Below are 14,012 nucleotides of genomic sequence, written 5' to 3' on the forward strand. Positions count from 1 at the left end.
TCAAGAAATAAGAGAAAAAGCTCCTCTTAATTTAACTCAAAGCATCTATGAATGATCGACAAACATTGCCCTGCCATAGGGGCACTTAATACTTGTATATTTTGACAAGATGTCGTCTATAGAGTAAGAAATGAATTAAAAGAACAATGTTGTAGCTAATTCTCTGAATATGGCTGAAGATATCAACCCAAATAACTTTTGGAATTCACCTATGATAGCATAAACTTTCCCTAACACGGTTTGGAGTGTTTGGTGTGGAGAGTCCACCACGGGGGTAAGAGATAGCAGGGTGAAGGTAGATTCAAGGAGAGGAGTAGACGGAAGAGAAGGGGTTTGAAGAAATTGAAGATGTAGAAGAATACTATAAAAAATAATTAGAAAATGTAGAAGAGTACTAACAGAGATGAAGCCTGTCAGTTTATTCCTGCATTATGAGAAGATAAAACTCTAATAGACAAAAACGTGTATAAAATAATACCTTCCTCTATGCTACTTAGATCGCCAATCTAATGTTTCCATTGGCTCTGAAAGGGGTAAAATATTAGGACACCTACCCAAAATTCTGCAAGATCACTCCTTCTTCATCTCCCACTTCGGAGTGTTGTTCATTGCCTGAAAACAACGATCACGTATCTCACGATTTTGTCAATCTCTCTTTTCACATAAAATCCTCTCAAATTGGCTGGAAACTACATGATTTCTTTTACATGTCATCCTAATCTAGAAGTTTTCTATAGTTTTATGGATTTTTACAAGAGATAATATCTAAAATATCAAAAATTAGATAAAACTTGTCCAAAATCTAATATTTTTGAACCATGGACACTAACACTAATGTCTAAAATGGCATTATCTCTCTAAATCAATAACAAAGCTACACTTTAGATTTTTTTTACACGGTGTGCACATAGTGGCACGACACCATTTGATGCTCCTTCGCATTGGGACAAGCTTTCTGATGGTGAGAATCTGTAGCACGCCCTTGGATTCGTGGAGTGCACATGCTCTTCTTTTTTAGTCCTTTGATCTGTGTAGACATCTTCAATGTACTATTCCTTAGATGAACTTATCATCCTTTGTATAAAATTGCATCTTGCAACAATTATAGATAGAATTTCATGTTTGTTTTGGCTCTCCTCTCTCTCCATGATTCCAGGTAATGTCACGAGTTATCATCACTAGTCTCACACTTATTCAACGAATTATCATTCTTGTGGATTTAAGTAGTTTTTGTCCTCGTCTAGATGACCATTGCATACCCAACATGTAATTATTATTTTTCCTTTGTAACCATCACTATTAGTATCACTGATTTCTCTACACATGTTGCTATTTCTGTCGCTATGTACATTGTTGGAGTGTTTGGGATCGAAAGTCTACCACGGGGGTCAGAGACAACAAGGTGAAGGGATATTTAGGGAGAGGAGTAGACGCAAGAGAAGGGGTTCAAAGAAATAGGAGGCGTAAAATAATATTCACAGAAAGAAATAGAAGATGTAGAAGAATACTCATAGGGATGAAGCCTGTCCATTTATTTCTGCATTATGAGAAGATAAATCTCTTGTAGACAAAAATGTACTTAAAATAATACTGTAACGTGTCCATTTGTATCATCTAGGACACGTCTTAGCAGTCCATCGGAAAGGATGTCTAGAAAACTCCACCCGGCACTCCCAAGGAATGTTACAGGTTTTGCGATCTAGGTCTTCCCGCGTCTGCCACGTAGCGAAAGTATCCTGATCGTTTCCCACTTAGGATCGACCGGAATTAGGGTTTTCTTGTTTGGTCATTAGCTAACAGCAACTGGCGTCAGACCCGAGCGAACTACTTTACGCAGAAACGCCAGATCCGAAGCGGATTCACGCTGCATTTGGTTCAAGGAGAATGGGAAACGAGAGGGATGCAAAGCTCAACCTCTCTGCCATAAGGCATAGTCCCATTCCGTTCCCCTAAAACAGCGTAAATCGGGTAAGACGTAACTTTAGGTCATCGTTCTCGTTATTTGTTTTCATGATGATGATCATTCCGCTGTTCTTCGAGATTTTTGAGAAAAGTTCCCAGCTAACCGGGACCACCCAACCGTAGGACGGACCCATGGCCCATCCTCAGCACTTTCCTCGGTTTGTTTTAGTTATGTAATTATCTAACACATTAATTTGACATATAACAATCAGCTTCTTTAATTAACCCCGTAAGCACTGGTTCCTTCACGTAATCTTATCACGTGACATAGAAAAACAATATCAAGCAAGTTCTTTTTTTACATTTCATCATTTTATCTTTGAAATACAAGGAGTTCCGCCCGTAGGCTTGTCCATAATCTGCCCGAAGGCTATCCAGTAATCTCCAGGGATCACTATTCCAAGCTTCTACCCGTCAACTAGTATGCGGGCCTCGAGATCCAATCCCGAGTCACATTAGCCTCTTGTGCAGGACCCGGAAGGCAAGGGATTTATGGCCAGAGCTCCCCCTGGCACCCAAGCATTCTCATGCTCCAAGTAGAACTCAATGGAGAGACCTCTCGCGGCGGGTTCGGTCCACGTTCCCGACGCGGTCAACAACCCCCTTGGTTAGGGTTAGGCAGGTAGTCGGGGGTAACTGAAGCTGCCTCTCCCTTCACGCCTTTAACCTGAAGTATAGGTACTCATTTAATTTGTAATTCATAATTCAAACAGAGCTCTAAAATCTCTAGCAAGCACAAACATTTCCGTTAATCAACCGAGTTGTTTGGCAAACTGCTAAGGAAGTGTTCTTTTCTTTTTGAGTGTATCAGCACTCGTTCCCAAGGTGTCTTGTAAATTGGCAAGATCCTTTTACATTCCATTGTTAGGCATACCCAACTTGGTTAACCCTACAGTGCTTTAGATATGCTAGTTTCTGGTTTACAACTTTTCTTATTTAGAAGGATATCCAAAAATACATCTTTTTGCAAGATAACTTTCGTAAGGATCTGTCGTCCTTGATGAGGGTTTTTCCCCTTTCTCCTTGTGAATCAATCACAAGACTAAATGATTTCATACATGTTGTGCAAGTCCTGCAATGGAATAATCTGTTTAGATTCTTTAAGCTGACGTATGTCAGGCCTAGGGTTTCTTCTTTTAAGAACCTTAGGGACAAACCCTAGCTTCTTATCTTTATAAATTTATTGTCCCTACGGTAAGGAAAGTAGTCAAGTGTTTAGGGTATGAATGTTTCTATGTTTAGATTGGTTCAGTTATCTTTTGGAAGGTAATATTAATCGTCTTGTCACGGTTTTACTATCCTTGTGACAATTTACTTTCCCAATCAATACAGTTTAATTTGGCATATAGCCTAATGCCAAGGTGATACAAAGAGCGACAATACTCCTTGGGACAAAAAGGCCTAGCTGTGAAATTGGTGTATACACACTTTATTAGTCCCCAAGTCCTCAAATAGCAAGGGAAAAGAATTAATAGAGTGTCATCCAGCAATCCCCCATTACGTTTTCTTTCCAAATGAGTTCGTATATCTAATTTTTATACTTGTTAATTCCTAACATTTAACTTCCGTTTTCTTTAAAGATGAACTCATGCCAAATAACAACAATTGCCTTGCTAAGATGTGCAACTAGCAAAGATAACTCCCTAGTAATTTGAGCATCGAAAGAAACCTTTCATGAATTTAGCCATTTACCATGATTTGTTGCGAAAGGAATAAGACTAATGGTGCAAGATATAATTTCTACACCTTAGGATTTAACTAAAATATATTACTATAGTCTTCGTGGACTAGTTGGTGATGGCAGCGACGGCCTCAGGATGTAGGCGATAGCAGCCTTCCGTCCTCCTCCCTCAGCTCGGTGTTATGGCGGCACTCTCCTCTTCGCAATCACGGCAGGGTTGTCTCCTTCGGCCTCTATTTCTCACGGCTCAGCCTCCTCTTCTCCAGCGGCCCCCCCCCGTTTAAATAGTGGAGGGGAGGGGGATCTTCCCTCCCTGCGTGTCATCACGCATGGTCCCCCTCCCTCCATAAGGCTCCACCAAGGAGCTTAATAGCTCCTTCTATTCCCCTCCCCCTCCAGCTCGACAGTCGGCTGGAGGGATAGGGGGGAATAATTTTTTTTTTCCATTTCTCCCATTTTTTTAGATTCATTTGAGACATGTTCACGCGTTTAGTAAAACAGAATGTTACAAATACCTTCCTCTATACTGCTCAAATTATCAATCTAATGCTTCCATTCGCTCCGAAAGGGGGGTAAAATACTAGCACACCTAGCCAAAATTCTACCAGATCACTCATTCTTCATTTCCCACTTTGGAGTGCTATTCATTGTCTAAAAATTGCATTGCGCATTGCGAGAATTCTCCAATCCTTATTTTTACATGTCATCCTATTCTAGAAGTCATCTACAGTTTTTTGATTTTCACAAAAGAGATAATATCTGAAATATCAAAAATTGTCTAAATTTGTCTAAAAATCTAGTATTTTTGAACCATCCACACTACGAACATAGACATTAATGACTAATATGGAATTCTCTCTCTAGATCAATAAGAAAGCCGCACTATAGAGTTTTTCACACTATGTGCGCGTAGCGGCACGACAACGTCACACACCATCACTATCTGCATTGGTATATGCTTCACTATTTTCATCACAAATAGCGATGCAAATAACGATGGTTTTGCGAATATTTTGTAGAGATTTTTACACCGACGAGGGCAAATTTCTTAATGAACATTTGCATTGCTTTGAACGTTGGTATGAGGCCTGTATCTTGTAGTGGATATGATGACCATGGGGAGGACAAAACATTAAAGATCAAACAAGTTGTCATCTTCTTCATCTTCCATGGTAACTTGATGAGAAGTAGGTTGCTATCTTCTTCTTCTTCTTTCTAATTGAGAAGATCCATAGTTTCATAGAGAGAGTTGAGTGATTAGTTTGGCTAAATTCTTTTTCATTTACTCTTTCAAAATAGGGAGGGTCAATCTTGATTTTCACAAAAATGTACATGAGAAATAGCATCTAAAGTACAAAGATTTTGTATTTTAATGTATTAGAGTGATAAGTTTAGAGGCACATTGGTACCTTTTTTTCTTAGAAGTAGATCAAAATTAGCAAAATTAACTGAAAGTCAAATATTACATTTAATCACACATGGTGCTATCTCATTGTTATCCAAATCAAAAAGTTCAACCCATTTAAGGTAGCTTTGACCCTAATGGCTTGAGGATTTTTGGTATGGTATTGTGCTTGTAGTGGGTTGTTGTGGTTCCATGATAGATATGAAAGGTTAATCAAGTCAAAACCTATCATGCGCCTTTGAATATGGTGAATAGAAAAAGTGCACAATTTCATAATAGTTTTTGGTATCCATGTACAAAACATGCACTTTTTACAATATGTGCAAATTGAGAGCTCCTTACACAAGAAATCTAGGTCCCTTATGCACAAGAAATACATTTCCCTATTATATCTTCACAAGCACATCTATGCATGCTATGCAATGTGAAAAAAGGTAATATGACCAATAGCTTCCACCCAAGCACTTATAAAGTTTTTACCTATTATTGATTTTGTGTTTTATGATTTGACATCTTAAGCTTTTGATCAAACGATTGTGATTGTGCTAAAGAAAGTTATTTTGCATGGTCATTTTAAGTCTTACCCATTTTGAAAATGTTGGAAATCTATGCAAGACACGTATGTTGCAATTTTTCCTCTCACCTTTGGGAGCCCTAGACAATGGGACTATTAAGTATGTTGTGTAATGCAAAAAAGGGATAAAACAAAAAGTGGCTAATGGCCTCCAGCCAAGCACTAGTAAAGTGCTTGCCTATTGGTTCTGTATTTTGTTAAAGGTTTTGATCAAATGCTTATGATTCTACCAAGAAAGATATTTTGAGTAGTCATTTGAAGTTCTACCTATTTTGTAAATGTTGCAAATGTATGCAAGAACAAGGTATTTCTTTCTATCTCTCACTTTCGAGAGCCTTGGACAATTCGACTAATAAGTACATTATACGATGCGAAAAAGAGCTAAAAAAAGAAAGTGTTTAATAGCCTCTAGTCAAGAATTTGTAAAGTGTTTGCTTATTATTGTGTGAGGTGCCTCCTCCAACAAACCCGGAGGAGTCCTCAAGTAGTTGATTGAAATTCATATCCATGCACATCACCGTCCCATCTCCCCATGGGAAACCATGGACTTAGTTGAGCATGGGAATGCCAGTTCTACTTCACAGGGGAAGCATGGACAAGTCACCCCTAACAGGAATCTAGGGCCCACCTAAGAAAGACCACTTTGTAATCAATCATAGGCATGAGTGAGGTTATCACCGCACTTGGTTCAAAGAGAGTGAGAGATAGGGGAGAGTATAACTCGATCCCCCTACCCACAAGGCAAAATCTCAGCTCTGGCCCCCAAAAACGGTGTTAAACCTGGTAACTAATCCTACTAATATTGGGAGGGTCACGATTTAATCAGCTCTATCTAGTGTTGCCGACTTATCGAGTCCACCCAACCGCAGGCGTTCAATTGTCAGGATCGAAGCCTCCCACTTTCCTCAATGTGTTTGCTTAGTTTTATAATTAGTAAAGCATACTACCACACTGTTTGGACATATAAAATCATCTTCCTTTTATTAACTCGTTAAATTGGATTCGTTAAACTTGATCTTAAGCACATAATAGACAATTCAAAAATCAGATACTTTATTTCATCATCACTCCGCTGAGTGATACAAAATCGTCTTTTCACAGAAAGACACTGTCCAACCTAGGATAGGACCTTCCAATCCCTCAGGATTGGCCTATAAGTGATCACACTCCATCCATGGTCAATAGGGAATTTATTGGTTCAAAGCCCCTCTAAGATTCCCTGAGCCTCCAAAGCCGTCTTACATAATACGGGCACATACCACTCGGCCCTTTGCCCTCTTAGGTGCTCAAGTGATTAAAAACCAAAAACACCTACCTCCCTCGGGAGCGTGGAACCCCCACACGTAGGTGAGTTTTTCCACACTCCGCAGAGTGTAAGGGAGCATTAGGTTAGGGATCCCAATGTCCCAAACTACCACAATCCACAATTCGTTCGGCTCTACAAGCCCAGAATTATAAGAATCATAATTCATCATTCAAAAATTCAAAAGTAGTCATAACCATAAGACATTTTAACACAATTGTCAATGCGATATATAGAATCTATCCCCTTCATCAATTTTCATGTTCCTTTCTAAAAAGCATTTGATAGCACTAACATGCTTGAACAAGTCTAAGTAAGTTCTAACTAATCGTGATCCTTATATTAGGTACTAACCTGATGATCTTCATTTGGCCATCCATCGTGATTATGGTTTATAGCCACAATCTCGATTTGTTATGGGATAGCTGGTTCTTCGGTTTGAATGGGTTTGGGATTAACTTCCGCTTGTGCTTCAGCATCGTGTTGAGTTCCATCAGTAGCAGCAAAAGGCATTTCCTCGCATTGGAGAGCTCTCTGAGTGTGACCTCACTTAGAACCTCGACGTCTCGTGGGAGCCATGGAAAAAGCTTGATGGGTTTGGGCAGCGTTGTCAAAGGGTTTTCTGTTCATGGCATAAAACATGGAGTTCTTATGTTTGCAGAAGAGCTTCATTAGGATTCACATGAGAAACTTTCATACATAATCTAGTCATTATTCCCCTACATTTGTCTTAGATGCCATTTTAATCTCATAAGTTTCTTTGTAACTTGACATGAAATTTTCAGTTTGTATCGTGTAAATTGACAAAAATTAAGTCTATGAGGACCTTTAACTTGATCAACAGGTGGAAATTGATAGTTTACAGGTTATGTCACATTGGTTCATGAGGTGTATTTGCTTGGAAATCAAGAAGAGTGCCCAAAGTCCATTGGGTTTGTATGGGACATGAAGTAATGATTGTAAGAGACTTGTGTGACTTGGAAGTGACCTATATGGTCCACTTTTTGTGTGGAAGCAGGAGAGGAGTGCACCCCGCATTTATCGATGCATTTTTTGGGCCTGCACACTTGTGGCAGATGGAGGGAGAGCTGAAGACTATGGTACATGCTTCAAAGCATGCAAACACAGAGCAAACTGAAGACAGAGAGGAGATAATAACAAAGAAGGTGAGAGTCCTTTTTGCCAATCCATTTGGTATCACAAAAATGAGTGGTATGATAGTCCATAAAAGGAAAAAATAGAGATAAAGTATTCAGCCTGCTCTTATGAATGTCTTCTTCCATTCTCTTATTGTATTCATGGACCATTGAAGCCCTTCTTGTACCCAAGTACTTGAGTGACTTTGGGGCAAGTAAAGGGGAGATCTTAGAGGTGTATGGGACTAATTTGGACTGCTAAAACCTGTCATAAACAGGGCAGCCCACTGTTCTTGTCTTCTTCAAGGGAAATCAAGTGATCTATGTGGTTGCAAGTGTTGGTATTCTAAACATTAGGGCTTCATTTGAAAGTGAATAGAGAGGCATTTTCTTGATTTTATGTATGTTTTGGGGGACTTGTTTATGGGCTGGAAATCACTGTTATAAAACAGGGTTGAAGTGAATTAAAAGCTTTGTCAGTGCATTTCAAGACCTTTTGGTTTTATGTCTTGGAAGTAGTGGAATCTACCACTCAAATACTTGTATCTTGAAGTTGTTGTTCATTGGCATTCATGAAATTGTATCCATTTTCTCTTGCATTTGAAATATGTATTTGGATTGAATCTAAGATAAAATCTCTACATGTAACGGTCTATTAACCTCACAAGCATTTGATGTAATTGAGTCAAAGTCTTTGATGCCACTAATGTATGCTAAGTATACGATAAAGCTTAAGGTCTTCTTCTCCAACTGAATCATCTCTAAAACCCAAGACTTATCAAACACAACCTTTTCTCTCTCTCTCCCTTCCTTGAATCTCTCACTCCTCGTCTACTCAACCCCGGTGGTAGACCTTTGACCCCCCACACGACGACAGTGGTGAACCTGACGTGAAAGGTCGGTTATAGACGAGAAAGTACAATGGGAGAACCATCAAGTTCAGGAGGAGATGCCTTGCAGCAGTTGGTTCGTCTGATGCAAGAGAACCAACAACAGCAATTGCAATTTCAGTAGTAGATGCAACTGCAGCAACAATGGAGGCAAGTTTAAGAGCGGAATGCTGCTATTGCCATTAAAGCTTTGGAAGCAGTTGGACAGGATCTCAAGCAATTTAATGGGAAAAATGTGGCCTCTTTTATCCGCCTCTATACTAACAAGATGGTCTTGTTTGGGGTCCCTCATCATGCTTGAAGCTGATACTTTGCCTGTTTGGCCGTGCATGGCCTCCAGGACTGGATTCATCGTCTTTTCCAAAAAGATGCAGGATGGTCTGCATTCAAGAAGGCTCTTCGAGAAGAATTCTTTCTTGAAGATTCTGGCCTCATGACAAAGAAAATCTTCACTGAATGGGTTGAAAGGCCCAATAAGGGACTAGCTGCCACTGCTCTTCACTACAAATTTGAAAGCAAATTTGCTCAACTAGATCTTGGTGATCAGAAAAGTATGGAGAGCCAGAAGATTGAATTGTTTCTGAAGGTTGCGGATCCTTTTCTTCAAGAGAAGATGACTGATCGGCTTGAAGATCTTGACTCTGAGACGGGATTGGAGACTGCTTGGGTTGATGTCACTGAAGCAATTAATATGATTGCTCGGAGAGAGCGGATGCGCCTAAGGTGGGGTTCTACCTCTACACCATCTGAGTCCATAAAAGAGCCTGTTCATGTCTCTCGACCTCCTGTTTCTATGGCTTAGCAACCAAGAAATCCTGCTCTTCCACCTCCAAAGAAGGATGTCATGGACGAGCTGATCAAGAGCATGCGGGATCTCCATCTTAATCTAATGGAGATTAATTCCAAGGTGGAAAGGCTTGATGTGAAAGTGGAAGAAAGGGGACGGACAGCTATCCAAAGACCCATACGAGAAGGCTTCAAAAGACGCTATATCTGCTGTGACAGCCTACATCATGATAAGATGGAGTGTAGTGCATTTCGTGAAGCTGAGGTGAAAAAATTAGTTTTTGGGAAGGATGGTAAAATTCATGTGACCGAAATTGGGCTTCCTCTTGAGCCAAATTTCGGTAACGGTGGCATGAAGAAAAGACTCGAAGATTTGGCAACAAGAACAACCTATGCAGCTATTGATGCAGCTACCTATGGACTACAAATTGAGCCAATTAATGAGATTGTTAAAGCATGTAAAGCTGATGTAAAATCTAAAGTGTGGATGCAGGCCTTAGAGTGCATGGAGCGAGGCAAGGTGTTCAAAGATGATTTGACTACTGCCAGTCAATGCATCTGAGGAAGAACTGGATGGACTGAGCCAGTTGATTCATTTTTAGCTTTCGCTCGGTTGGCTAAAATCAATAATCAAGAAGCTATGGTAGAAGAAAAGAGAAGAAGATGTTGCCGATCCCTCCTCTTCAGGGCCAACCAAACGTGTAACAAGAAGTAAATCGGATCAGCAGAAGGCTGCTGAAAATCCACCACCACTGCCAGAGCATGATATGGAAGATGCCCTACAAGCAAAGAAGGCAAGAGGAAAGAGAAAAGGCAAACATCCCGGCGACAAGCTGCAATCTGACATAGAGACAACGACGGATCTCAAGCGGATCCTAGAAGAGAGGATTCTTGGAAGCAAAATTGAATTTACATTGAGTGAAATTCTCGAAATTGCAAAACGAGGATTTCATGATGTAATAATTGACATAATTAAACAGAAAAGACAATATGTTGGTGAAGAAACTGATTCTAAGATCTCAATTTTAAATACACAAAACTTATCATAAATACATAAAAACTTATGATAAGAACTTACTATAAAAAATTATCTTAAAAACAAAAACTCATGATAAAAGCTAAATACGCATCTATACCTGCATTTACCTACCGTCTAAATCTATGTCTATTTGCATGTCTAAATTCGCATCTATAAGCGCATTTACGTAAACGTAGATGCATATATACACGCGAAAATAGACGTAAAAGTCAAAATTCAAAAGATACTTGAATCGTCTCTTTTCAAACTGCGCCTTTCCTTTTCTGCATTTTTTGCGCGTTTTGAAGCTCGAGTTTAGCTGACATGCACTCTATCTCCACTAGTCTCTTCATGCCTCACCTCCTCATGCCTCACCTCTTCTTTCACTTCAAAGAGACAAGAGGGGAAAGAAGAAACCCAAGGAGAGGAAGAAAGAGAGAACAAAAGAGAGGAGAACAAGAGGGAGAAGAAGCAAAGAGAGGAGACAACAAGCACCATGCATCAAGGGAGAGTAACTCACCAAGGAGAGGAAGAATGACAAGGAAGAAGCGTCACTACCCATCCACACCAAAGACCCAAGGTGAGTCCTCTCTCTCTCTCTCTCTCTCTCTCTCTCTCTCTCTCTCTCTCTCTCTCTCTCTCTCTCTCTGTGTATTAGGATCTATGATTGAACTTCTTATAGCACAAATAAATCATGGATGGTGATTGTCGGATTGAAAGCAGCCAACTGAGTGCATTTGACAGTGCGTGTAGATTTCAGTACAGATGCAGACATAGACGCACAGCTATGTTTGATGTCATCGCGTCTGCAGTCGTGTCTCCTAGCGCATGTATTCTGCATCTCAGATACGAGAATACACATGCTCTGCCCAGAAGCTTTGACTTCAGACTCGCGTCTCTAGGCTCGTGTATTCTGCATTCCAGACACGAGAATACACGCGCTCTACCCAGAAGCTTTGACTTCAGAATCGCATCTGAGAGCATGTCTATGCTGCATCTCAGACGCGGATATACACACGCTCTGACCAGAGGGTTTGACCTCATGGATGCGTCTGAGAGTGCATCTATCCTGCATCTCAGACGCGATTATACACGCGTCAACCAGCTCTGATGAAAAATAAATTTTTATTTCTGGAATTGTACGAATTTATCTTTTTCATGTGTTTTGTTTGCAGATGTCACATCCTGGTTCATCTAGCAATGACCCAGATTTGGATCGCATGAATGATACATTGGGCTTGTTTGGCAGAGGGATCAATGCTTTTTTTGGAGGTTTTCCTAGTAAGAAAGACTTCATGGGAGAGATGACTAGACACCTTGGCCGCTCTCCCACAGCAGACGAGGTGTTCAGCGTCATGTCTGGAACGCCTCTGATATCTTTGCCTGACACTGCTTCCCAAACACCAAATTTCCAAACTCCAATTGCAAGTACTCCATGTGCAGCACCTGTATATGCATCGACTGAAGCACAAGTATCAGCCGATGCATGTGCATTTGCAGAAGCACGTGCATCCAGCGAGGCAGAGGGTAGTCAACAGAGAGGGAGGAGGGAGAGTCGAGGGGGAGGATGAGGCTTGTGTGGGGGTTGCCTAGGAGGTGGCGAGCGATCACCCTCACCAGAAGATCACGTAAAGGAGCCAGTACGCCAGTACTATAGAGTTACAGATATTGGTGGCATCTTCCATGATGATGAAGGAAGGGATGTAATGGCGTACATGAGGAGCGTCGTGCATGCAACGTATAAAGATTGTTTCATTTACTTCAAGAATCAGAAAAGCGGCTTCTGTTAGGAGGTGTTGAGGGCAGTCCATAGGAGATACCCAAATCCTCAGGGTCAGCGATTCTCGAATGATTGGGGACGCACAAAAGTGAGGGATTTGCTTCACAACATAAGATTCCACCTCATGACACGTGCTAGGGAGTCACTGCGGAGACAAGAGGAGGGGCGTGGAGCCTATAGCCAACCATCTATGTGCCACTGCATAAAGTGTAAGAAAGCCAAGAAGAAAGCAGCAGAGAAAGTGAAGAGTTGCCAGCACGCAGAGGCACGACGCATCCAAATGGAAACCATGGGATCGTCGCATTACGGATCGGGCGGTTGAGTCGTGGAAGGCAGAGTTTGTAAGTATATTTTGATTTCTAGTTTTTTGAAATTTATATTTCTTTCAATTCTTTATATAATTTGTTCTAATACATTGTGTCTCATAATTGTTTGTATATATCATAATTGTTTTGCAGATTACTATTGTTGGTAGGATACCTACTCCTAGAGAGGTAGGTTACCATCGAGGCCATAACCGCGCAACCACATGGCTTCACTTCTATGAGGAGGGTCTCATCACTGAGGAGCAATACAACCGGGCTATGAGGATTCAACAGCCAGAGGAGGTATGTTTTTATTACTTTCCTATTAAAATTATAGCTAATTATAACTTTTTCTTTGCAACTGTACGTAAGCAACCTTGATCTTTTGTGTGTGTAGGCGAACCCCGATGTGGAGCATAGCGAGGAGGGGGATAGCGACGCTAGTAGCCATGGTGGTGCTAGCGAAGATGTTTCTTCTTCAGATTAGTAGAGGAGCACCATACGTCCTCTATGGCCCTATTTCATTGTATATCTATTATTCATCTTTGAGCCTACTGCTTGCGGCCACGCTTTAGGTCGCAAGCACTTAAACTCCCCATGTAAATGCATTTTATCTATAATGAATACATGGATTTTTGTTTTCAATTCTCGTGCCTTCAGATCCATTGTGTTTTTTCCAAATGCACAATTTGATGTATGGGAGGGGGGAAAAAAAACCAGACAACAAAAAGCAACCACATGCTCTCTGGTTTTTTTTTTCTAGTTCTATTCTTCACGTCTATTTGAGGGTCTAAATTGCAGAAAACATGCGTCTATACTCGCGTCTAAAATGCAGAGTACACGCGCTCATACATGCGCTATATAATTCAAATTTAAAACAAGAAATTAAATATATTTTTTTAAAAAAGGAGATTTTTGGTTTTGCGTTTGTGTCTATTAGCGTGTGTAAAAGTGCGTCTATGAACGTGTCTATATGCCTGTCTAATTTTCCATGTAGACGCGCTGGTAGACGCACAAAAGAAATTAAATAAATAATAATTTTGGTTTGTCTATGTGCTTGTATTCATGCGTGTATATGCATGTCTACCGCGCTGTCGTATTGTTGCGCATTCGAGGTGTGTAAACCACCCAAAAGTTGTGTGTGTGATTTGATACTTTGTGCATACTTAGTT

Source organism: Lygodium microphyllum, chromosome 7, assembly GCF_053477565.2.
Source record: "Lygodium microphyllum isolate KBCC chromosome 7, Lygodium_microphyllum_v1.1.10, whole genome shotgun sequence".
Taxonomy (NCBI): domain Eukaryota; kingdom Viridiplantae; phylum Streptophyta; class Polypodiopsida; order Schizaeales; family Lygodiaceae; genus Lygodium; species Lygodium microphyllum.